General features: G+C 38.5%; 1 protein-coding gene and 1 non-coding gene across 2 annotated transcripts in view; one reads left to right on the top strand and one right to left on the bottom strand.

The window, feature by feature from the left end:
* NHSL2 (NHS like 2) overlaps positions 1 to 27,049 on the top strand; it is a 229,838-nt gene that overhangs the window by 47,455 nt on the left and 155,334 nt on the right. The gene's annotated exons all lie outside the window — the stretch shown is intronic.
* On the bottom strand, positions 7,235 to 7,337 carry LOC112616646. The gene has a single exon (XR_003117689.1). It is a non-coding gene; the product is annotated as a U6 spliceosomal RNA (small nuclear RNA).

The following is a 27,049-nucleotide window of genomic DNA, read 5'->3' as shown; positions in this document are numbered from 1 at the left end:
TCTGTTTCCTAATTTCTGTCCAGAGGCAGTTGGTTGCTGTTAACTGGTAAACTGAATGGTTTCACTGGACATGGGACAAGATATTGGATTCATTTCAGCAGATACTTTCAAATATATTATCTCATTGAATCTTCAAAACAATTTTATAAGTTGGAATTATTATTTTCACTTTACAGATGAGGAAACTGAGGCCCAGAGAAGTTAAGCGACTGCCAAGGATGCAGATAGGAAGGTGAAATTGGAGATCAGGACTCCTAACTGCAAGTGACCTCAGCTGTACAGTCTGAAGGCTGGCAATTACAAATTAGTTACAAACGAATCCAGGGACTGAACAAAGGAGAAAAAAGGGGAAATGCGAGAGTTAGGCAGCTACCAGTTAGGCAAGCTATTCTCCTTGTGCCACCATGAAGAATAAGTTGATCAAGGGTGGAAAAGAAAACTCAGGGCTTCAATTCCAGTATGGAGGAGTCTAGAAGTCTCCAGAGGACAGGAAAGAGGATGGAAATGGAGCCCCCACTCATCTGGCTCTTGCCTGCCCAGGGTGCTACAGCGATGCAGCCACAGCCTGTCAGCTCTGTTCACCTCTTTAAGGTTAATGTCAGCAAAAGGCAGCCCCCAGAGAGGGACCACTTACCCTGAACAAATTTAACGTATGAATATTTGTTAATGTATACAAGAGTAAGAGTCTTACTAGCATATTTCTGAAACAGATTTATACCAAAAATGTAGTCTGGTTTTAATTAAAATATTTTAACAGCTTTTTAAGAAAGCTGTTATATACCACAAAGCTCACCTATTTAAAGTGTACAATTTAATGGGTTTTATTATATTTAAAGAATTGTGCAATCATCACTACAATCAATTTTAGAAGATTTTCAGCTTCAAACCCCCAAATCAACATTGTACCCTCAACCTGTGACCCCCCAATCCCTCAGCCTCTCTTACTCCTCCACTCCCCAGTACTAGGCAACGTCTAATCTACTTTTTGTCTCTAGAGATTTACCTATTCTGGACATTTCATATAAATGATATTATATGTCTTCTTTTTAAAATAGCTTCTTTTACTTAACGTATGGTGTTTTGAGATTTATCCATGTTGTAAGATGTATCAATATATCATTCTCTTTTTTGTGTGTGGAAAGATATTCAATTATATGGATATGCCACATATTGTTTACCCGTTCATCAGTTGATAGACCTTTACATTGACAAGTATTTTTGCGAAGCCTATGAGTGGAATTTCTGGGTCATATGCTAACTCTATGTTTAACCTTTTGATGAACTGCCAGACTGTTTTCCAGAATGGCTATACCATCTCTCCACATCCTCATCAATACTTGTTCTGCAATGTTGTCTTGCTTATAACCATCCCAGTGGGTGTGAAGTGGTATCTCATTATACTTTTAATTTGCATTTCCTTAATGACTCATGATGTTAAACATCTTTTGATATGTTAGTTGGCACTTTGTATATTTTCTTTGGAGAAATACCTGTTCAAATCCTTTGCCCATTTGTAATTGGGTGATTTGTCTTTTTATTGTTGAGTTATAATTGTTCTTGATATATTCTGGATACTAGACCCTTATCAGGTATCTGATGTACAAATATTTTCTCCCATTCTGAGCTGTCCTTTCACTCTCTTGATATTATCTACTAATGCTCAAAAATTTTTAATTTTTATGAGGTCAAATTTATATCTACTATGTATTTCTTTTGTCACTTATGCTTTTTACTTCTTTTGTTGCTTATGCTTTTGGTATTACATCTAAGAAAGCATTGCCAAATCCAATATCATGATGATTGACTCCTGTATTTTCTTCTAAGAAATGTATTGATTTAGTTCTTATGTTTTGGTCTTTGATCCATTTCTCTTTTATTAGGGTAGGAATCCAACTTTATCCTTTTGCATGTGGCTATCCAGTTGTCCCAGCACCATTTGTTGAAGAGACTGTTCTTTTCCCATTGAATGATGTTGACACTCTTGTAGAAAATCAATTTTCTGTAGATGCATGGGTTTATTTCTTGACTGTCCAATTTATTCCATTATATGTCTTTCTTTATGACAGTACCATATGGTTTTGATTACTGTAGCTTTGTAATATAACCAGAAATCTGGAAGTGTGTATCTTCCAACTGTGCTCTTCTTTTCTAAGAGTAATTTGTCTATCTGGGGTCTGTTGGAAGACCATGTGAATTTTAGAATTGGCTCTTCCATTTATGCAAAAAGGGATATTGGGATTTTAATGGGAATTGCATTAAATTTGTAGATTGTTTTTGGTAGTATTGACATCTTAACAATACTAAGTCTTACAGTCCATGAACTTAGACTGTATTTCCATTTATTTATTTAGGCTTCTTTAGTTTATTTCAGCAGTGTTTTGTAATTTTCAATGTATGAATCTCGTACCTCCTTGATTAAACTTATTCATATGTATTTTATTCTTTTTGATGCTATTGTAAGTGGAATTGTTTTCTTAATGTCATTTTTGGTTGTTTATTGATAATGTATAGAAGTACAACTGATTTAAACATATTGATCTTGTACCCTGCAACTTAGCTGAATTCGTTTATTAGCTCAATAGTTTTTCTAGGATTTTGTATGTATAAGATCATGTCATATGTGAATAGAGATAGTTTTACTATTTCTTCGTTAACTATGTGAATGAATTTTTCCTTCCTTCTGTTCTTTCCTTTCTTCTGTACTTTCTTCCTCCCTCCCTCCCTCCCTCCCTCTCTCCCTCCCCTCCTCCTTTCCTTCCTCCCTCCCTCCCTTCCTTTCTTCCTTCCTTGTTTTTCATTTATTTTATTTTTGCCTGAACGCTCTGTCTAGACGTTCCAATACAGTGTTGAATAGAAGTGTCAAGAGAGGGCATCCTTGTTTTGTTCCTGATCTAAGAAGTAAAGCTTTCAGTCTTTTACCATTGAGTATGATGTTAGCTTTGGGTAGGTTTTTAATATATGCCTCTTATCATGTTTTTTGTTTGATTTTTGTTTTTGAGACATAGGCTCACTCTCTTGTCCAAGCTGGAGTGCAGTGCCACGATGATCTCAGCTCACTACAACCTCAGCCTCCTGAGTTCAAGCGATTCTTGTGCCTCAGCCTCCCGAGTAGCTGAGGTTACAGGCATGCACCACCACGTCCAACTAATTTTTGTATTTGCAGTAGAGACAAGATTTTGCCATGTTGGCCAGGCTGGCCTCGAACTCCTGGCCTTAAGTGATCTGCCTGCCTCAGCCTCCCAAAATGCTGGGATGACAGGCATGAGCCAGTGTGCCTGGCCTTTTATCCTGTTTTGAAAATTCCCTTCTTTTCCTCATTTGTTGAGTGTTTTATTATGAAAAGTGTGAATTTTGGTTTTTATTTGTTTGTTTTGCTTCATTTTCAAATGATCATGTGGTCTTTTTTCTTTATTTGATTAATATGATGTATTTCAGTGATTGATTTTCATATGTTAAACCACCCTTACATTCCTGGGATAAATCCTAATTGGCCATGGCATATATTATTTTAATATGCTGCTATTGTATTCAGCCTGCTAATTTTTTCTTGAGAATTTTTACATTTATATAAGGGGTATTGATCTGTAGTTTCTTTTCTTGTGATATCTTTGGCTTTGATATCAGGACAATGCTGCCCTCAGGGAATAAGTTTGGAAGTGTTCCCTCCTCTTCAATATTCTGAACAGTTTGAGAAGAATTGGTATTAATTCTTCCTTAGATATTTTTCAGAATTCACCAGTGTAACCATCTGATCTTGGACTTTTCTTTATTGGGAGATTTTTTTTATTACTGATTCAATGTCTTTATTTGTTATAGGTTTATTCAGATTTTCTGTTTCTTGAGTTCATTTTGATAGTGTTTTTATTTCTAGGAACCTGATTCTCTTATAATTTTTTAAAAATTTCTGTAAGGTTGGTAGCAGTGCCCCCACTTTCATCTCTTTCCTTTTTTTTTTTTTTTTTTGACACCAGATCTCACTCTGTCACCCAGGCTAGAGTGCAGTGACACCATGATACCTCACTGCAGACTTGAACTCTTGGGCTTAGACAGTCTTTTTGCCTCAGTCTTCTGAGTAGCTGGGACTACATACATGTGCCACTATGCCTGGCTAATTTTTTTTTTAATTTACTTTTTTTGTAGAGACCAAGTCTTGCTATGTTGCTGAGGCTGGTCTGTAACTCCTGGCCTCAAGTGATCCTCCTGCCTCAGCCTCCCAAAGCATTGGGATTATGGGCATGAGCCACCATGCCCATCCTCTACTTCCATTTCTGATTTTAGTAACTTGTGTCTTCTCTTTTTTTTCTTGGTCAGTCTAGCTAGAGATTTGTCAATTTTGTTAATCTTGTCAAATAACCAACTGTCATGTCATTGATTTCCTCCATTTTTTTCTATTCTCTACTTCATTTACCTCTACTCTTTGTTACTTCCTTCCTTCTGCTAGTTTTGGGTTTAGTTTCCTCTTATTTTTCTGGCATCTTGAGGTGTAAAGCTGACCTTCTCCCTGGTTCTGTCCATTATTGAAAGTGGTAAATTAATCTGTTTATGGTAAGCCCTAGAGCAACAGTTAATACATAAATAATATAGTAAAATATTTAGTTACTTTTATTATTCAAAATAATTTTAAAAATCAAAATGCAATAATGGAAAATATTCACTTAATGCAAAAGAAAGCATAAAGGAGGATTAGAGAATAAAAAGATATGAGACATATAAAAACAAAAAATAAAATGGCAAATGTAAACTCAATTATATCAATAGTAATAATATTATTAAATGTAAATGAATTAAACAATCCAATCAAGAAGCAGAGATTGTCACACAGGATCCAAAAAACAGTGTAACAGTATAACTACATGCTGTCTCTAGGAGACACTCTTTAAATTCAAAGATACAAATAGATTGAAAGTAAAAGGATGGAAAAAAATATGTCATGCAAACAGCAACCTCAAGAAAGGTGGAATGGACCAGGTGCAGTGGCTCACACTTGCAATTCCAGCACTTCGGGAGGCCAAGGTGGGAGGATCACTTGAAACCAGGAGTTTGAGACCAACCTGGGCAACATGGGGAGACCCCAGCTCTACAAAAAATAAAAAATTAGCCAGGCATGGTTGCATACTCCTATAGTCCAAGTTATTTGGGAGGCTGAAGTAGGAGGATCACTTAAGCCCAGAAGGTTGAGGCTCCAGTGAGCTATGATCGTGCCACTGCACTCTAGCCTGGGCAACAGAGTGAGACCTTGTCTCTATAAAGAAAGAGAAAGGTTGAGTGGCTATATATATATTTATTATTATTATTATTATTATACTGTAAGTTCTGGGGTACATGTGCAGAATGTGCAGTTTTGTTACATAGGTATACACGTGCCATGGTGGTTTGCTGCACCCATCAACCTGTCACCTACTTTAGGTATTTCTCCTAATGTTATCCCTCCCCTAGCCCCCGACCCCCGACAGGCCCTGGTGTGTGATGTTCCCCTCCCTGTGTCCATGTGTTCTCATTGTTCAACTCCCACTTATGAGTGAGAACATGTGATGTTTGGTTTTCTGATCTTGTGAAAACTTGCTGAGAATGATGGTTTCCAGCTTCATCCATGTCCCTGCAAAGGACATGAACTTATTCTTTTTTGTGCCTGCATAGTATTCCATGGTGTATATGTGCCACATTTTCTTAAGACCCAAAATCCTGGGTTTTGACAGGGCTCTCTTTGACTAAACACACCCAGCTGTTAAGCCCCACTAATTGCTGGTTGATTGTTCTATTGTTTTCAAAAATCCTTAAGGGCATAAATTGCTTGGAGTGGGGAGGTGGTGGTGAAACTGGTCCAATCAAATTGTGGCACCTCTGAAGCATAGTTCCCTAGATCAGTATTTGAGATTTATTCTGATACCAGGAGGGCTCTTCTCAGCTGTCTCTTCCCTGTTTCTGTCCAGTAAACTAGCCAGCTTACAGTTAAGTCTGTATCTCCAATGAATCTATTATTCTCCTACCAATTGCCTTTTGCCACAGTCTCCACTGTTTTTGAGAGCGCACTTAGGCTGGAACATCTCCAAACTCTTACATCTTTCATTCTCTTGATGGTGTCTTTCACAGAACAGAATTTTTAATTTTAATGAGCCCAGTTTTAGATTAACTGTTTTTTCATGGACTGTGCCTTTGGTGTTGTATCTAAAAAGTCATTGCAATGTAAGTTCATAAATTTTAACAAATGTACCACTCTGGTGCAGGATGTTGATGGTGGAGGAGATTGGTTGCATGTATATGGAGACAGGGAGTATAGAATGTATATGGAAACTCTGTACTTTCTACTCAATTTTTCTATGAACCTAAAACTGCTCTAAAAATAAATTTTATTAATTTAAGAAAAATTTAAATCCATAGATGAAGATAAGGTGTCAAAATTACAAATAGACTAATAATTGAAGTTTTCAAAAAGCCATCACCATACACGAGGTCATTTACATGTTCTCTCGTGTTATTGTCTGGGAGTTTTATAGTTTTGCATTTTACATTTAGGTCTGTGATCCATTTTAAGTTAACTTTTGTAAAGAGTATAAAGTCAATGTCTAGATCTATTTCTTTTGCCTGTGGATGTCCACTTGCTCTTCCAATATTTGTTGAAAGACTATTTTTGCTCTATTGTTTTACCTTTGCTATTTTGTCAAAGATCAGTTGAATATATGAGAGTATATTTCTGTGCTTTTTATTCTGTTCCATTGATCTACTTGTCTGTTCATTCTACCAACAACACACTGTTTTGATTCCTGCAGCTTTATAGTAAGTCTCAAGGTTGGGCACTGTCAGTCCTCCAACTCTTCTTCTCCTTCAATATTGAGGTGGTTATTCCATGTCTTTTGCCTCTCCATATAAACTTTAGAATCAGTTTGTTGATATCCACAGAATAACTTGCTGGGATTTTGATTGGAATTGTATTGAATCCATAGATCAAGTTGGGAAGAACTGACATCTTGACAATGTTGAGTCTTACTATTCATGAACGTGGACTATCTCCCCATTTATTTAGTTATTTGATTTCCTTCATCATAGTTTTGTAGTTTTCCTCACCCAGATCTTGTACAGATGATATTAGATTTATACCAAAATATTTCATTTTTTGTGAATGCTAATGTAAACAGTAATTTTTTAAAAAGAATACTTTATTGATGTATGATTGATATACAAAAAGCTGTACATATTTAATATACACAACCTGATGAGTTTGAGATAAATATACACCAAACGTATGGAATGCTTCACAAATTTGCATGTCATCCTTGCACAGAGGCCATGCTAATCTTCTCTGTATTGTTTCAAGTTTAGTATATGTGCTACTGAAGCACACATAATACTAATGAATTTTTAATTTCAAATTCCACTTGTTCATTGCTGGTATATAGCATGGCAATTGACTTTGTATATTAACCTTGTATCCTGCAACCTTGTATAATTGCTTATTAGCTCTAGGAGTTTACTTACTGATTCTTTCGGATTTTCTACATAGATGACCATGTCATCTGTGAACACAGACAGTTTTATTTCTTCCTTCCCAATCTGTTTACCTTTTATTTCTCATTGCATTACCTAGGCCTTCCAGTAAAATGTTGAGAAGCAAGTGGTGAGAGGGGACATCCTTGCCTTGTTCTTTGGGAAACTTTCAAGTTTCTCACCATTAAGTATGATGTTAGCTGTAGGTTTTGTGTAGATGTTCTTTATAAAGTTGAGGATATCCTTTCTATTTCTAGTTTGCTAAGAGTTTTTATCATGAATGAGTACTGGCATTTTTGTCAAAAGCTTTTTCTGCATCTATAGATAAAATCATTATTTTTCTTTACTAGCCTGTTGATGTGATTGATTACATTATTTGATTATTGAATCTTGAACCAGCCTTTCATACCTGGGGTAAATCCCTCTTGGTTGTGATATATAATTATTTTTATACATTGCTGGATTCAATTTGCTAATATTTTGTTGAGGATTTTTGCATCTATATTTATGAGAAATATTGGTCTGTGGTTTTCTTTTCTTTGTTATGACATCATCTGATTTTGGTCTTTGGGTAATGCTGGCTTCACAGAATGAGTCAGGAAGTGGTCCTTCTCCTTCTGTCTTCTAAACAAGATCATAGAGAATTGGTATAAATTTTCCTTAAATGTTTGACAGATTTCACCAGTGAACCCATCTGAACTTGGTGCTTTCTGTTTTGAAAGGTTATTAATTACTAACTTAATTTCTTTAATAGATATATGCCTATTCAGATTATCAATTTCTTTTTGTGTAAGCTTTGGCAGACTGTGTCATTCAAGGGATTGGTTCATTTCATCTAGTCTATTGAATTTGTGGGCATAGAGTTGTTCTTTGTATTCTTTTATTATTCTTTTGATGTCCTTGGAATTTGTAGTGATGTTCCCCCCTCTTTCATTTGTAATATTAGTCATTTGTGTTCTCTCTTTTTTTCTTAGTCTCGCTAGAGGCTTATTGATTTTATTGATCTTTTAAGAGAAGCAGCTTTTGGTTTTGTTGATTTTTTTCTCCAATGATTTTCTGCTTTCAGTTTCATTGATTTCTGCCCTAATTTTTATTTCTTTTCTTCTTTTTACTTTGGGTTTAGTTTGCTTTTTCTTCTATTTTCCAAAGGGGGAAGCTTAGATTTTTCTTCTTTTCTAAAATACACATTCTTTTTTTCTAATATGTACATGCTATAAATTTCCTTCTAAGCACTGCTTTTGCTGCATCCCTTAAATTTTGATATATTTTCATTTTCATTTAGTTCAATATATTTTGTATTTCTCTTGAGATTTTTTCTTTGATCCATGTGTTATTTAGAAATATATTGTTTAATCTCCAAGCATTTCAGGATTTTCTAGATGTCTTTCTGCTATAGATTTCTAGTTTAATTCCATTGTAGTCTGAGAGCAGACATTATATGATTGCTATTCCTTTAAACTTGTAAAAGTGTGTTTTATGGCCCATAAAAAAAGTATTAACTGTTGTCAGATTTATCCTCACTGAGCATCCAACAATTCATCAATTACAATTCAGGTTTTCCTACTCCAGTACTGATTTCTGTCCGTGAGTTTCTCTTACCATGAGTTGTGTTTCTCTGTATTCATCTGTCTGTCTCTAATTTTGAGGACAGAGGTTTGCCCTGTGACCTCATTTCTCTGATTAATCTAAGAAGAGTATTGATTTTTCAGTGTGTTCAGCTTTTTTCTTGTTAGGATGGAATAGCGACTTCTAAGCTGTGTGCATGTTAACTGGAAGTCAATCTTTTTTTTTTTTTTTTTTTTTTTTAAAGAGACAGAGTCTTTGCCCCATTGCCCAGGCTGGAGTGCAGTGGTACAATCATAGCTCATTGTAACTTCATATTCTTGGGCTCAAGCAATGCTCCTGCCTCAGCCTTCCTGGTATCTGGGACCACAGGCACATACCACCATGCCTGGCTAATTTTTTTTTAATTTTTTGTAGAGATGGGGAGTCTTACTATGTTGCACAGGCTGGTCTCGAGCTCCTGGCCTCAAGCAGTCCTCCTGCCTTGGCCTCCCAAAGTGCTGGAATGACAGAGAGTGGTGGTATGAGCCACTGCTCTTCACACTGTCATGCTTGAGGTGGAACCTGCCACTTCATTTCATACTGCTGAATATTCCTTTCCATCTTATAACTATACCACATTTTATTTATCCATTTACTAGTTGATACACATTTGTTCTATTTCTACTTTTTTGATATTATGAATAATGCTGCAATAAATATTTACATAATGTGAGCTCTTTCTGCCCTTTGTTGTATGGCATCCTTTGATGCACAAAAATTTTTTACCTTAAGTTCAGCTTCTCAATTTTCTTTTGTTTGCTTGTGTTTTTGGTGTTATATGTAGGAAATCATTGCCTAACCCAATATCATGCAGATTTTCTTCCATGTTTTATCCTAAGAGTTTTATAGTTTTAGCTTTTACGTTGAGTCTGTAATCTTCTTTAATTTTTGTGTATAATCTCAGATAGAGGTCCTACTTTATTCCTTTGCATATGGCTATCCAGTTGTTCAGCATTATTTGTTAAAAAGACTTTTCTTTCCCCATTTAATTATCATGATATCTTTGTCAAAAATCAATTGACCATAAATTTAGGGTTTATTTATCATCTCTCTCTTATTCAGTTGATCTAAATATCTAGTCTTGTGCTAGTACCATGCAGTCTTGATTATTGTAGCTTTGTGGTAAGTTTTGATATTGGAAAGTATAAATCCCCCAAGTTTGGTGTTCTTTTTCAAGAACATTTTGGCTATTCTGAGCCCCTTTCATTTCCATATGAATTGTAGGATCAGTTTGTCAACTTCTGCAAAAAAGATAGCTGGGATTTTCATAGGGATTGTGTTGAATCTGTAGATAAATTTGGGCCATGTAACTATCTTAACAATATTCAATTTTCTGATATATGAACATGAGATGTCTTCCCATTTGTTTATCTTTTAAGATTTTTTTTCAACCATGTTTTCTAGTTTTCAAAGTGAGAAATTTTTACTTCTTTTGTTAAATTTATCGCTACTTTTTTTTTTTTTTTTTTTTTTTTTTGAGACGGAGTCTTGCTCTGTCGCCCAGCCTGGACTGCAGTGGCCGGGTCTCAGCCCACTGCAAGCTCCGCCTCCCAGGTTTACGCCATTCTCCTGCCTCAGCCTCCTGAGTAGCTGGGACTACAGGCGCCTGCCACCACGCCCGGCTAGTTTTTTGTATTTATTAGTAGAGACGGGGTTTCACCATGTTAGCCAGGATGGTCTCGATCTCCTGACTTCGTGATCCGCCTGTCTCGGCCTCCCAAAGTGCTGGGATTACAGGCTTGAGCCACCGCACCCGGCCTATCGCTACTTTTTTTATGCTTTTGTAAGTTGAACGGTTTTGTTTTCTTTTTCTTTTCTTTTCTTCTTCTTTTTTTTTTTAGACAGAGTCTGGCTTCGTCGCCCAGGCTGGAGTGCAATGGTGCAATCTTGGCTCACTGCAACCTCCACCTCCCAGGTTCAAGTGATTCTCCTACTTCAGCCTCCCCAGTAGCTGGGATTACAGACCCTCACCACTGTGCCTGGCTAATTTTTGTATTTTTAGTAGAGACGGGGTTTCCCCATATTGGCCAGGCTGGTTTCGAACTCCTGACCTCAGGTGATCCACCCGCTTCAGCCTCTCGAAGTGCTGGGATTACAGGCATGAGCCATCACACCTGGGCGAACGATTTTCTTAATTTCATTTAGTAAATTTGTTGAATAGTGGTTTCCTTAGGATTTTCTATACACAAGATCATATCATCTACAAATAGAGATAGTTTTACTTCTTCCTTTTTAATCTGTATGTCTTTTGTTTCTTTTTCTTTTTAAACTAATTGCTTTAGCTAGAACCTTCCTTACAATGTTGAAAAGAGGTAGCGAGAACAAACACCCTTGTCTTAGGGAAAGGCTTTTTGTTTTTCACCATTAAGTATGGTATTGGCTGTGGGTTTTTTGTAGATGCATTTATCAAGTTGGGATGTTTCCTTCTATTTCTAACATGTTGAGTGTTTTTATAATAAACAGGTGTTAGATTTTGTCAGATAGTTTTCTGCATCTGTTGAAATCAGCATGTGGTTTTGGCCCTTTATTCTAATGATTTTTAATTCATTTTCAGATGTTAGGCCAACTTAAAATTCCTGGGATAAATCTGTTTTGTTCATGTATAATCTTTTTTATATGTTGCTATATTTGATCTGCTAGTATTTTGTTGAGGACTTTGCATCTATATTTATAAGGCTATTGGTCTGTAGGTTTCTTTTCTTGTGATGTCCTTTTCTGGCTTTGGTGTCAGAATAGTGCTGGCCTCATAGAATGAGTCTGGAAATGTTTATTTCTTCTCTGTTTTTGGAAGAGTTTGTGAATTTTTCTTTAAATGTTTTGTAGAATCCATCAGTAAAGCCATCTGGGCCTGGACATTTTTGTGGGAAGTGTTAAAATTATTAATTCAATCTCTTTGTTTATTATAAGTCTATTCAGATTTTCTATTTCTTCTTGAATCAGTTGCTAGAAGTTGTTCTTTCTAGGAATTTGTCTATTTTATCTAAGTTACCAAATTTGTTGCCATATAGTTGTTCACAGTATTTGCTTATTTCTCTTTTTATTTCTGTAAGGTCAGTAGTGATGAGTCTTTTCTAATTTTCTTTTGGTCAGTCTAGTTAAAGATTTGTCAATTTTGTTCTTTTTTTTTTTTCCAAATAACTGACTTTTGGCTTTGTTGATTTTCTCTACTTTCTTATTATTTGTTTCATTTATTTCCTCTTTGATTATTTCCTTCCTTCTTCTTGCTCTGAATTTAGTTGGCTTTTCTTTCACTGGTTCCTTAAGCCATTTTTGCTTTTTGACTTTTCTCTTGTAAAGAGTCTCACTCTGTCACCCAGGCTGGAGTGCAGTGGTGTGGTCATTGCTCACTGCAGCCTCCAACTTCTGGGCTCAAGCAATCCTCCTGCCTCAGCCTCCCAAGTAGTTAGGACTACAGGTGTGCACCACCACAATGGGTTAACTTTTTAATTTTTTGTAGAGACATGGTCTTGCTACATTGCCCAGCCTGGTCTCAAACTCCTGGCCTCAAGTGATCTTCCTGCTTCAGCCTCAGTTTTGCTTTTTGTTTTCTATATGTTTCACATCTTTTTTTTTTTTTTTTTACCTCTGTTCCTCTTTTACTGCCTTGTTTTGCATTAAGTATTTTCTAGCATAGCATTTTAATTCATTTAATTATTTTTAACTTTTTTAAAAGGTTTTTTACTTAATTGTTGTCCTAAGGTTTATGATATGCATCTTAACTTGTCAGAATCTACTTCAGATTTGCAGTAAGTTAATTCCAGTGAGATACAGAAACTTTATTTTTATATACCTCCCTTCCCCATTTTTGTGCTATTATTATTATATATATTATGTCCACATGTGTTACAAATCTAACAACACTTAGTTACAATTATTACTTTATGTAATCTTATGTCTTTTAAAGAAGCTAATAGAAGAAAAGAGAGCATGGATGTATTTATAGAGTTTAAAAAACACTAACCTTCTTAATTACCATTGGTAGTTCTCTTCATTTGTTCCTGCGGATTTGAGTTACCATGTAGTGTCATTTCCTTATTCCAATGCACCTCTGTTCCCAACGACCTCGTTTACCCTATTGTTGTCAAATATATTATATTTTTATATATTTTATGGAAAACAATGCAATTTTATAGATATTGTTTATGAAGTTACTTTCTAAATTATTTAAGAAAATAGGAAAAATATGTAATTATTCTTTTATCATTACCTACATAACTACCTTTACTGGAGCTCTTTGATTATTTGTGTGAATTTAAATTGTTGTCTCAGCCAGGTGTAGTGGCATGCACCTGTAGTCCCAGCTGCTTTGGATACTGAGGCAGGAGGATGGTTTGAGCCCAGGAGTTTGAGGCTGCATTGAGTTATGATTATCCCACTGCATTCCATCCTGGGCAACAGGGTGCGCCCCCATCTCTTAAAAAGATTGCTGTCTAATGTCACTCCCTTTTAGCCTGAAAAACTTCCTTTAGTATTTTCTGTAAGCGACAATGGATTCACTTAGTATCTGTTTCTATGGGAATGTCTTTATTTTACCTTTATTTTTATTTTTTCTGAGACGGAGTTTCACTCTTGTTTCCAGGCTGGAGTGCAATGGTGCGATCTTGGCTTACTGCAACCAACCTCCACCTCCCAGGTTCAAGCAATTTTCCTGCCTCAGCCTCCTGAGTAGCTGGGATTACAGGTGCATGCCACCATGCTAGGCTAATTTTTGTATTTTTAGTAGAGACAGGGTTTCGCCATGTTGGCCCGGCTGGTCTCGAACTCCTGACCTCAGGTGATATGCCCTCCCGGGCCTCCCAAAGTGCTGGGATTAAAGGCGTGAGCCACTGTGCCTGGCCTATTTTGCTTTCATTTTTAAATGATAGTTATGCTGGGCTTAAGGGTTGACAGTTTTTGTTTGTTTGTTTGTTTGTTTACTTTCTGCATTTTGAATATGTCATTTCAATACCTTCTGCTCTCCACTGTTTCTGTTGAGAAATTAGCTGTTAATCTTATTGAAGTTTCCTTGTACATGATGGATGAGTTAAGTGTTTCCTCCTGCTTTCAAAATTTTCTCTTTGTCTTTCAATACTTCATTATTTCAACAACTGTGATGCACCTGGGCGTGGATCTCTTCGTCTTTATCCTGCTAGAAGTTCACTGAGCTTATTAGATGTGCATATTAATGTTTTTAATCAAATTTGGGTTGTTTGAAGCCAGTATTTCTTTAAATATTTTGTCTGTCCTTATCTCTGTCATCTCTCCTTCTGGTAATACCATTATGTATGTATATGTTGGTGCACTTAATGCTGTCTTACACTTCTCTGAGGCTCTGTTCATTTTATTGTTGTTGTTGTTCTTCAGACTGAAAAATCTCTATTGCCTATCTTTATTGTTGGATGTGTGTGTATGTGTGGCTTGGAGACTGCTTTCACAGGTCAAAGAGTTTACAATTTTGCTCCATGTTCAACAAGAACTAGTAGTTTAGTTTTCTCTCCAGTCATTCCTGAGAGGGCCTAGTCTTAGGCATATGTACAGTCTTTCAGACCTCCAAGGATGGGTGTGATTTAATTTTAAGCCTGGCTGCCTAGGAGTGGTCCCTGGTTTAGAGTAGCTTATTGTTCAATCAGTGATTTGTCACAGGTTGTGAGCCAGTAAGGCTTGTGTCCTTTGTTGCTTGAATTGTGTGTGGCTTGGGGAATGTTTTCCCGTCTGTCCCATGTCCTGCCTTGATTGCTCCTGAAGTAGGTGCAGCCTAGTGCATGTGCACAGCCTTCCAAGTCCATAGGGATAAGTGTGATCCCATGAGGTATCTTCTTAGCTGTTTCTTTCCATGGTTTTCTCTGGCAACCTTCTGGCTGGTCTGCCACTTTTCTTGTTGTTACTAGCTTCATGAAGCTACTAGCCCTGTCTTAACTGCTTGCCAGGAAGATCTCCATTGGTTTTGACAGTGCCCTTAGGCATGAACTTCTCCACACTCTGTTCTAAATAACCAGTCTCCTTAGGACAGAACTGTGGAGCTCTCCATCCTTATGGCTTGCCTTCAGGGTCTGCCCCTGGTAGAACCTCTAAGCCACTGCACTGGAGCTTGGGGCGGGGAGAGTTCCTGGTTCTCCTGGAGTAATACCCCTTACTCTAAGAGTGGGCACTGGGGAGGGGATAGGAGTCCCTGGTCTTCTCAGCTTGCCTCTCCCAGTATGGAGCTTGCATCCTATTAGCCAGCTGCGGTAGGATGATTGAGGCCTAGCATTCTTGGCCCGTTGTGCCTGGAGTAAATATCCTGCCCTACAAGTTGGCACTGGGTGGGAGAAGGAAGCCCAGTCCTCTTGGCCACTTGTACCCAGAATAGAACTTCTGCAATACTGAGCTGGGGGAGATGAGACATGCTCCTGGAGTGAAGCTGAAACCCACAGACTTGAAGCTAGGGGAGTAGAGAACCTTGCTTTCTTGGCCACACCCATCCAGAACAGTGCTTCTGTAACATGGAGCTGGTGAGGGGCAGAACTGGAGCAGGTCATGGTTCAAATGTTACAGACTCTATCTGTTCTTACCAATATTTAGTAGATTGTCTTGAATAAATGTTTCTCCATTTATTGTGTGCTCTAATGACAATTTCCAGAGACTTTAAATGGTTATTTTAAAAACTTTCACCAGCGAAATGGTTGTTTCACTGAGGAAAAGCATCTACTTCCAACACAACCATTCTGTAAGTCCTATCCCCTTACTGAAAATTGTGACAGTGGAAAAAATTTTTTTGGTGTGGGCTTCTCTACATATCATCTCTACTAGAATTCAATTAAGCCCAAACTCAAGATTTTATTCAGGAGGAAAGAAAGCATATAGAACAGTGAAATGGTGTTACAATGTGAGGCTTACTTTAAAAAAAAAATAAAGAGTTTGAGACTTATCACATAAATGTTGATGTTTTGCAAAGTAGCTGTTCTCCAGAATAAGGCATTAATCAGAAGGGTAAACAGTAGTAATTATGTGTAAAACATTCTGATCCCTGGAGCAGCAGAAATAATCTCATCCCTGGGAACCCTTTTGGGTTAAGTAGGGCCTTCTCTGCTGTTGCTCCAGCTATGGTTTTGATATTTCTTTTTAATTTTTTATAGAGGAAAACTATCGTCTGTAAATATTGGCAAGAGCATACAAAATAGCCCCTCATCCGGTCTCTAGAAACATACAGGCTGGGTCCACAAATGCAGAAATGCAGATTGTGACATTGCTGTGACTTTGAACCGCTTTAGTGATCCCTTCCATGCTGACTGTTGGCAAAAAACTCATTTTCCTTCTCTCTGCCTTGCTTTCTCCCTCCCTGAACACAAGCAAGGCTATGAAACTCCTACCTTAATGGAAAGTATGATAGGGCTGTGCCATGGGAAAGACACCTCCTTTGGATTTGACACCCTCTCCTCAATTGTATCTCTTCTTAGCCCACTCATCCTCACCTTTTTATCAATGGAATAGTCAATTTTAAAGAAGTATGGGACTCCAAAGAGAAGAGTCAGCCATGGCAGTTCTCACTTCTCTTCCCCCTTGTTCAGCCTGTGTGTGTCTTGTTTGTGGACATCCACTGCTCCTTTGTGTCCAAAGCTGGCAGCCTCATATGCTGGCTGCAGGACTACTGGGCTGGAGAGGCAGATACCAACCCATTTGTGCCCTGGCGACACTCCCCTATTTGCCTTTACAAGAGAAGTTCACACTGAGGAGTGGCTGCTGGAGACCATGACCACCACAGTGGTAACCTGGCCTTTCATTTTCTTACCCTGAACTCCTCTGATTTACTCTCTCCATCATTCATACACCCATTTTTATCAAGATATCGCTCTTTAATTCTCTGTTGGGAGCACAACCTCTCTCCTCCCACAGCTTCCCAGCATACTGCAGTATAGTCTCTTGGCTTTTGCCTGAACATTTGGATTTTAGACACTGCTTCTCCACACCCCACACTTGTCTCTCTGTCTCTCTCTTCCTCTCCCCTCTCTCCCCATCAGTAAATGCTTTCAATTGCTTCTCTAAAAAGCCTAGACCCCTAGATAGCCTCCTTTCCTTGACCTTAGACCCTTCTTATTATGCCAATTATTATCTCCAGGCCCATTCCCTGCCCCTTCCCCTGGCTGTTTTCTCTCCTCTTCCTCTTGGCTCTGAGCTTGCTTTTTTTTTATATATTGATGGTACTTCTTTCCTCTCCCAAACTAGCTCCTTCCCCATCACCATTCCTCCCAACATCCTGGTTTGCAGCAGTCAGGTGAAAGAGAGAAGCAGGTCCCAGAGGGTCTTGGGGCATGTCCCTCTCTGTCTCAGGGGGAAAGCTGCTGTTGGCCCCACCACTAGTATCCTGTGGGAATAACAGCCCAGTGCTGCCAGAACCTATAGGTCTTCAAGAGAAGACAGAAACTCCAGATTTTAATGTAAATTGTCCCACTTTTAAATGTTGAAAACTATTCTATTTTTCTCGAAGAACCTGGGAAGAGTAGCAAACTCCCCACATCTCTGGGCTAGATTTTATTCCCCTATCTCCCACATTAACTCAGTTGCCCAGTTCTGGAAGGCTGCCTGCTAAGGACATATCCCCCATTTCACTGGCCCACTGTGGTCCCTGCCTTTAAGTCTTGTCACCTGGATGACTATAATGGCCACCTAACTGGTATCTCTGCTTCATGCCCCTCCCCACCCAGTCTACTATGTACAACATAATTTCTTCAAAATAACAGAGTCTTGTGGTGAAGGGCTTGTACTCTGGGATCTGGCTGTGTAGATTTAGTCCCAGCTGCCATTTATAAGCTAGGTAATCTTAGGCAAGTTAGTTCACCTTTCTGAATCTCTGTTTCCTTTTCTGCAAAATAGGAAAAATAGTTATACCTTCTCATAGGCCTGTTGTGAGGACTTAGTAAAGAATCATGTCTAAGCTGGAATAAGTACTCAATAAATGTTAAACACAATTGTGTCATCTCCTGTTGCAAAGACCTCCAGAGGCCCCATTGCCTCTTAAATACAGTTTAGCCCCTTTGTCTAGACATTCAAGACCCTCTTGATCTGGCTTCAGCCACACTAGGCTCCTGTCTTATTCATTTTTTTTCTCCCCTGCCGTGCTATGTGTTCTCACTACCTCTACACTTTCATCCCCCGCAGTAACCTGTGAGGCAGCTGCTATGATTATCTTCATTTCACAGATGAGCAAACTGAGGGTAAGTGTCCTGCCCAAGGCCTCCCGACCTGGAAGTGGAGGAAACAGGATTTGACTCCAGATCTGTCTGACTAAAGCCTGTTGTCTTTCCACTAGACCGTTAGAGAGGGAAAGCACACACAGGGACAGGAAGACATGAGAGAGACTTGCGATTCACTTCTCCCTAGGGAAAACCACAGAGCATTATTTTTTCTCCATGAGAAACCAATCTGAAAGAGGTGTAACCGTGTGAGAATGATACGGGGTGGGTTGGGGCCAGGATATGCTGATGCTTGTGAAAACTGCTGAAGTCAACACAAGGGACTTTTAAAACTAGATTTAGAACAAGTTGCAAAGCAAGAAAGGATTGGCCGGCTGCTTTGGGGCCAACAGGGTAATATTATGATTTGGCTCTTTTTGTAACAGGTGTGGTTAAGCCCTCCCTTAAAGGCTTTGGCAAGATGAGGTTAGCATAGCAGTTAGGTGCCCCAGATGGAGAAACACACTCCATTTTGCCACTTAAATCTGTGTAACCTTGGAAACATTATGTCTCGTTTTCTCATCTGTAAAGTGGCAGATAATAATAATACCTACCTCACAGGGTTGTTGTGATGATTAAATAAAATAGTACATGAAAGCGCTCAGAACATTGCCTCACACACAGTAAGTTCTTTTATAAACAGTAACTAGTATTTGTCCTTCATGAATATATGGGCTCAAACTTGGTGGCAGTCTCTCTCTCTTTCCTTTTTTTTTTTTTTTTTTTTTTTTTGACAGCGCCTCACTTTGTCATTCAGGCTGGAGTGCAGTGGCACAATCTTGACTCGCTGCAGTCTCAACCTCCTGGGCTCAAGTGATCCACCTCAGCCCCCCAGTAGCTGGGACTACAGGCGTGTGCCACCATGCCCAGCTAACTTTTTGTAGAGACAGAGTTTTGTTATGTTGCTTAGCCTGGTCTCAAATTCCCGAGCTCAAGTGATCCACCCTCCTTGGCCTCCTAAAGTGCGAGGATTACAGGCGTGAGCCACCGCGCCTGTCCAGTCTCTCTTCTTTCTTGGCCTGTTCCAAAAACCAAAACCACAGTCCTAATCATGGCCCCACCTTATATTTGCAGACATTTAGAAACTTTCCAAAGTGCTCCAGACACCTCATTAGGAGGATGGTGGAAAGTTGCTGAAACCTTAAACAACTTTCTAGAAGGAGGTGACCATACTCTTTTCTCCCACCTCCCTTATTACATAGTGCTTGCATTTGTACAGCCCACTAGTATAAGTGCACAGACTCTGGAGAGGGGTGGCCTGGGTTCAGATTCCATCCTTGCTACTTACTCTCTCTGTGGCCATGGGACGTTACCTAACCTCCCTTGACCTCAATTTTCTCATGTGTAAAAAATAGAGGTAAGAATAGCAACTCTATCATGGGGTTGTTATGAGGATTAAACAAATTAATTCATCTAAAGTGCTTAGCACAGTACCTGCCACATAAGAAGCCTTAATCAAAGTAGCTGTTCTCATTACTATTAGAAAATAAACTAAGAAATCACTAGGCATCCCTTAAACTTCTCTTAGGTTTTCCTTTACTAGCTAGTTCTCACATTTCCTTGCATTCTCAGCCACTGATTAGAGCACTCGCCTTTATAAGGGAATCTTGGACTGCCGTCATAACCCTCCCTTGGCCCTGCCAACCCCTGCCCTTGGGTGGTGCTTTATACCCAACTGCAGCCATAAGGCTCTCATTTGGTGCCAGGACTCTGCACAGAACAGCTTCTGAGGTAATCCTCCACAGACTGTCAGGCCCAACAAACCACTCGCTATAGGTCCTTAACCTCATTCTGCATGGGATTAGAAGAAAGAGATTTCCCAGCCAGACACAGTTTATTCAGTCATGGAGGAGTGGAATGGCACCCCTGCATCAGATCAGAAGCTGTTGGCACATTCAGTACTCAATGCTGAGGCTACTGCTTGTATTTCTGTTAGGCTGGCCCTGGCCCTGGCATCTTTTAGCCTATCTTGGGCTCACATCTTGCCCAACATCAGCTGTTGTCAGCAACACCTGTGCGCATCTAATCATTTAGCTCAGGTATCTCAAGCACTTTTTACATGCCAAACTGTGTGTGTGTGTGTGTGTGTGTGTGGGGGGTGTGTGTGTGGCGTGTGTGTGTGTAGTGTGTGTACATATGTGCATAAGGATAAATTGAAAGAGTCAATGAACAGAATGAAGCCTACTTGCAATCCAGTGCAGCACTGTGAGTCTGGGCTTTGGAGACAGATGGGCCTGATGCAAATCCTAGCTCTGCTTCTTGTCAGTCGTGCAACGTGGGACAAGTTAATCTGTCTTACTTTGATCAACTATAAAAGGAGGATAGTAGAAAGATATACTCTGAAGAGTTACTGTAAAAATAAGAGGTAGCATATGTGAGTGCCTGGTAGAGAACTGATCAATGATTTTTGTAATTGTTATTTTCCCTAGACCTGATTCTCAACTAGGGTGTCACCCCTTGAAATTAAAAAGGAGAATCTACATACAAAAATGAATAATTTGAACTCCTGACCTTGTATCATGTACAAAAGTTAACTTAAAATGGATCAACGACATAACTGTAAGAGCTCAAGCTGTAAAACCATTAGAAGACAGCATAGTTGTAAAGCTTTGTAACTTTGAATCAGGCAATGGTTTTTTTTAGATATAACACCAAAGGCACAAAAGACAAAAGAAAAACTAGGTAAACTGAACTTTATCAAGAGTAAAAAATCTTGTGCTTCAATGGCCACCAAGAAAGGGAAAAGACAATCCAAAGAATGGATAAAAGTTTTGTAAATCTTACGGCCAGGTGCAGTGGCTCACCCCAGTAATCCCAGCACTTTGGGAGGCCAAGGCGGGTGGATCACTTGAGGTCAGGAGTTCGAGACCAACATTGCAAACATGGTGAAACCCCATCTCTGTTTAAAATACAAAAATTTGCCGGGTATGGTGGCACACATCTGTAGTCCCAGCTACTTAGGAGGCTGAGGCACAAGAATCGTTTGAACCCGGAAGGCGGAGGTTGCATTGAGCAGAGGTTGTGCCACTGCATTCCAGCCTGGGCAAGAGAGCAAGACTCTGTTTCAAAAAAAAAAAAAAAAAGGTTTATAAATCATGTATCTAGTAAAGAACTTGTATCCAGAATATATAAAGAACTCTTAAAACTCAACAATAAAAAGACAAACAACTCAGTCTGAAACTGGACAAAGATCTGAATAGACAGTTCTCCAAAGAAGATATACAAATGGCCAACAAGTACATGAAAAGATGCTCAACATCATTATCCATGAGGGAAATTTAAATCAAACCACATGAGATCCCACCTCCCACCCAATAGGTTGGCTGTAGTCAAACATACAAATAATAAGTGTTGACAAGGATGTGGAGTGACTGGAAATCTCAAATACCACTGATAGGAACATGAAATGGTGCAGCCTCTATGGAAAACAATACAGCAGTTACACAAAAGGTTAAACATATGACCCAGGTTACCATATGACCCTGTAATTCCACTCCTAGGCACATACTCAAGAGAAATAAAAGCATATGTTCACATAAAAAAAAGCTTATACATAAATGTTCATAGGAGCATTATTTGCAATAGCCAAAAGTGGAAACATCCCAAATGTCCTTCAATGTGTGAGTGGATAAACGTTGTGGTATATTCATATGATGGAACCAGCCATAAAAATGAATGAAGTACTGATATATGCTACAACATGGATGAACCCTGAAAACACTAGGCTAAGTGAAAGAAGCCAGATACAAAGCCCACATACTTTATGATCCCATTTCTATAAAATGCTCAGATTAGGCAAATCCATAAAGACAGAAAATAGACTAGTTGTTGCCAGGCTGGAGTGGGGAGGGTAATAGAGAGCTAATAAGTTTAGGGTTTCTTTTGGGGGGTGTGATGTTGTGAAATATATATTTGGTCTTTGTCTCCATTTCCTGGCATACAACTCTGAAAATCCTTGGAGTCTCCAAAGTGATGTCATTTTGTATGCCTATGAGTTGACTGATGGTTGGCAGTCCCTAGGTAGCCCAAGGATAGGGACTGGTCACTGGAAAAACCAAGGCGTGAGGTTGAGACTTTCAGCCCAACCTCCAGGGACGGGAGAGGGGCTGAAGGTGAAGTTGATCACCAATGGCCAATCATTTAAACAATCATGCCTACATAATGAAGCCTCCATAAAAACTCAAAAGAACAGGGTCCAGTGAGCTTCTGGATAGCTGAACACATGAAGATTCATGGGGGGTGGCCTACCCAAGTAGGACATGGAAGTTCTGTGCCCCTTCCCACATACCTTCCTTGCTTGATGCATCTCTTCATCCGTATCATTTGTTAGGTCCTTTATTATAAACCAGTAAACGTCAGTAAGGGTTTCCCTGAGTTCTGTGAGCTGCTTTAGCAAATTAATAGAGAAAAGAGGGGATCATGGGAACTCCAACTTGAAGCTGCTTGCCCAGAAGTTCCAGAGGCTAGAACTTGCAACTGATGTGTGAAGAAGGGGGGACACAGTCTTGGGGACTGAGCCTTCAACCTGTGGGATCTGACGCTATCTTCAGGTGGATAGCATCAGAATTGAACTGGAAGACATCTGTGTCCACTGTAGAATTGATTGTTTATTTGGCGAACCAGGGGAGAAAATCCCACACATTTGGTCACAGAAGTTTCTGTGTAGATTGTTGTTGTGGTGTGAGAACAGAGGAAAAAGAGTTTGTTTTTCCACTATCACTGGAAAATGATCTAAAATTCACTATGGTGATGGATATACAACTCTGTGAATGTACGAAAAAGCCATTGAATTGTCTGCTTTAATTGATTGAATTGTATGGTACACGAATTATATCTCAGTATGACCTTTGCTTGGTGCCATGACTCACGCTGGTGCCATGACTCACCCCAGCATTTTGGGAGGCCGAAGTGGGAGGATTGCTTGAGCCCAGGACTTCAAGACCAGCCTGGGCAACAGAGTGAGGCCCCACTTCTACAAAAAAAAAAATTAAAATAAGCCAAGCCTGGTGGCACACACCTGAAGTCCCAGCTACTCTGGAGGCTGAGGTGTGAAGATTAGCCCAGGAGCTTGAGGATGCAGTGAGCCATGATCATACCACTGCACTGTAGCCTAGGCAACAGAGTGAGACCCTGTCTCTAAAAAAAAAATAAATAAAACTGTTAAAGGAAAAAAAAGAAATGAGAAAAGAACTACCCAGAGCCACTATGTTGGACTTGAAAAAATTATGGTTATTTCTTGATGATATGCTTAACAAGGGGTGGATTATTCATGCCTCCCCTTTTTAGACCTTATAGGGTAACTTCCTGACGTTGCCATGGCATTTGTAAACTGTCATGACACTGGTGGGAGTGTAGCAGTGAGGATGACCAAAGGTCACTCTCATCGCCATCTTGGTTTTGGTGGCACTTAGTCAGCTTCTTTACCACAGCCTGTTTTATCAGCAAGGTCTTTATGACCTGTGTCTTGTGCTGACCTCCTGTCTCATGCTGTGACTAAGAATGCCTAATTTACTGGGACTGCAACCCAGCAGGTCTCATCCTTATTTTACCCATCCCCTATTCAAGATGGAGTTGCTGTGGTTCAAACACCTCTGACATTTCCCCCTTGCTTTTATAAGGGAACCCTTAATCCTAAGGATTACAGAGGGACAACGATCCATCTTCTAATGAATATGGGTGATGATATTCCTGTCTAACTATTAGATCTCTTGCAATCAGGGTAGAGAGGAGCTCAGTCAGAAAGCATTTGTATGTCATGGGCCATTCACAATTCTGAGTTCTGACGAAAGGTGATATCTTGAAGATTAATAAATGTTCAGTGTAAGAAAACATTCGGTAAGCTTATCCTGCATTCCTACACAAAGAGTACAATAGCAACATATTCCACAACAGTAAAGCAAAATAAGTAAAATTATCCCTAGTAAACTAAATTAGAAAGTTTCCATGAACTAGACAATTGTTGGAACCAAGCTAATATGGGGTTGCTAGCTGATTTCAATATGTGCCCAGAATTGGAATACTAATCCAGATTTTTACATTATCCATCCCTCTCGTTTCTTCTGAGAAGCAGTCAGAGATCACTGGTTGATTCACAGGAATAAGCAGAGTCAGTATAAATTGCAGAAAAATACTTAAAAACAGCTAACGAGACTAAAAGCTAATAACAGGTATACCACAGTTCTTGAAACATAATTTTTTTTCTCTCTCCAGTCTCCCATTTTTACTAAAGACAAATCATGGTAAGACTGATTTGCTTTATTATACTCTGCTGGATTGTTAGTATAAAGTGCAGCAAGAATAATTATTTTTCACATAAGCCCTTTTTAAACTGGTTTTGATGGAGCTCTGTTTCATAGAAGGAATCTCAGATCTTTTTAAAGCTGAGCCCAGCCATGGGTTGGTGCCCTCAGATACCCATAAGTTGAGTAAATCCCTCTCCCCTTGAAGTCCCAAGATAACTTGGGGCTCCTGGGCCTGTCAGAAGGTGACATTCTTTAAACTTACCACAGGTCAGGAACCCTGTACAGGAACTGTGTAGACAAAGTATGAGGCCAGTTTCCCAAGGGGCTTTTATTGGCTCTATAAGTCAAGTTTGATTCCTTAAAGGAAAGCACACCATTCCATTCAAAGCCTTGGTAAAATAACCAGTTTCTCAAATTGTGCCTTGTTGCAAAAGAAAGCAGATTCTTATTGCACTTATGCAAATAACTATATTGCTATAAGTTAAGAACACTCACAACTAGTTTCAAAATTCTGGAGAAATCAGGTAGAGAGAAACAAATATGCTCCAAGTTTTGTTCCCAGGAGTATACTTTACTCAATTGTTAAAAGCTGTAAATAGCTTAAAAGAAAAGTTTCCTTGACTCTGAAAAACAAAACAAAAGGATCAGCAATGCTTTAAGCTAAGTTAAAAAAGATTACTTCAGTCTTCTATTAGGTCAGTCCATTCAGTCATCTCCTGTTCTGCTTTGTATTCATGAACATTTCAGCTTTCCATGAGTCTTGAAAGTTTTTCCTCTATTCTAATGTCATAATCTCCAAAGTTTTTAGAAACCTGCATTCAAGAACACCTGTTAGAGTCCTATAGCTGATTATAAACCACCTTTTAAAGAGGATCAAAACAAGACAACAACTGTCTGGATGACAAAATGTCTTAGGGTAGCCACAGCCAAAAACATGATTGACAAAAAAATTTGGTTACCTCTATGGCATACAATGATTTTATGTAATAATTATAATTATTACTGATAACATACGCTAAGTTATATTAGGATTATAAGAGTTTCCCATAATTTTGGAACACATACCAATAACATATTTCTAGAAATACAGTCCAAAGAAAGTCAAACACCATTTTATATTTGACAATGTTTCCTGTATGACTTTTATACCAAATAAGCCAAATGTCACTTTTGGACTTTAGGCAACCTAATATCTAAAAGATTAATTAGGTCAGAAAAAGGCATACTTTATAATTTCATTTTGGAAAGCTTATCAAATATTAAAGGCTTAAGTCACTTGATATTATAAAAAGAATTCCAGGTCACCATAAGTCACTCATTTAACCAAAATGATAAATATTTTAAAAAGGCAAAATGCCATACTCACTAAGAGAGGAGAGAATCAGCTTTCTAAACAACACCCATAAAGACAGCATGAGGCCAATTGAATCTTGAATCTGTCTTTTCTTTTTCCCCTCCCTTTTTCCCTGCCATTTACCCAAAAGCACAGCCAAAAACCTTTCATTATCTTTTCATATTATGTAAAAATCTTTTTTGAAAGAGAAAACCAAATTTCATGTTTGCATTAGTGGATTTTTAATGCCAAAGCTACTTTTAAATAACATTTGATAAGTTTATCCAGTTTTAATTAGTTTGACCATAAGGTATAATTTTCATAAACCTCTTATAACTCTTTGTAATTTTTGTTAAACAGATCAATCTTCTAAGAAAACCCTGTTATTTGTACACATGGGCCCAAATTCTGGCACCAAGTCAGTATGCTTTTAGTCCAATGTTCAGTTTATGGAAAAACTGAATACCCCTCTAATTTGAGCCAATATGTTCACACACAGAATTTCTTTTACAAGATTAATTTTTCACAAACCTTCCATAACTTGCTCAAACCTTCAGCTTTATCTTATCTAACTTTAAACAATCCTTTAACCCTTTAATCTAGGCAAGAAAAAAAAAATCCACATTCCCATGCCTTTTTATAATCTTTTACCAAAAACACATTTCACTTTCTTTATACACTTTGCATGTAAAACTGTTTCTTTAGTAGTCTCAAATACACGTTACACGGTTAACTCTTAGCAACTTTTACTTTTTGTGAAAAGCTTGGCTAGTAAGCCATTGTAATTAGGTACCAGGTCTGGAGCCTAGAACATCAGACAGAAGTGCAGATAAAGGCTGACTCTTTCCAGCATATGTAGGAGGCATGGCTCTCCATATGTCCCCAGGCCTTATCTAGAATCTAATGCTCCAAGGTAGTAGGTAAATTGAACAATTTTCAAAAGTCAAAGAAGCAGTTTATGACCTTAAAGCATTTAGCAAACCTAGTATGTGACCTAATTTAGACCAAATGTCTAAATTTTGAAGACATTTTAATTTTACCAGTAGTCTTTAAAACTGTTTTTATTTCCCAAAGATTACTAAAGTCACATGAACCAAAAGGCTTTGTACTTTTTACTTTTCTGATAAAATATTTGATTAAGCTCTTATGTTTAAACCAATTAATCAAAGCTTTTTTTTTTTTTTTTTTTTTTTTTTTTT

This window comes from Theropithecus gelada, chromosome X (assembly GCF_003255815.1).
Source record: "Theropithecus gelada isolate Dixy chromosome X, Tgel_1.0, whole genome shotgun sequence".
Classification (NCBI taxonomy): Eukaryota; Metazoa; Chordata; class Mammalia; order Primates; family Cercopithecidae; genus Theropithecus; species Theropithecus gelada.
The sequence above is the reverse complement of the archived record's forward strand: the minus strand, read 5'-3'. Positions and strand labels throughout refer to the sequence as shown.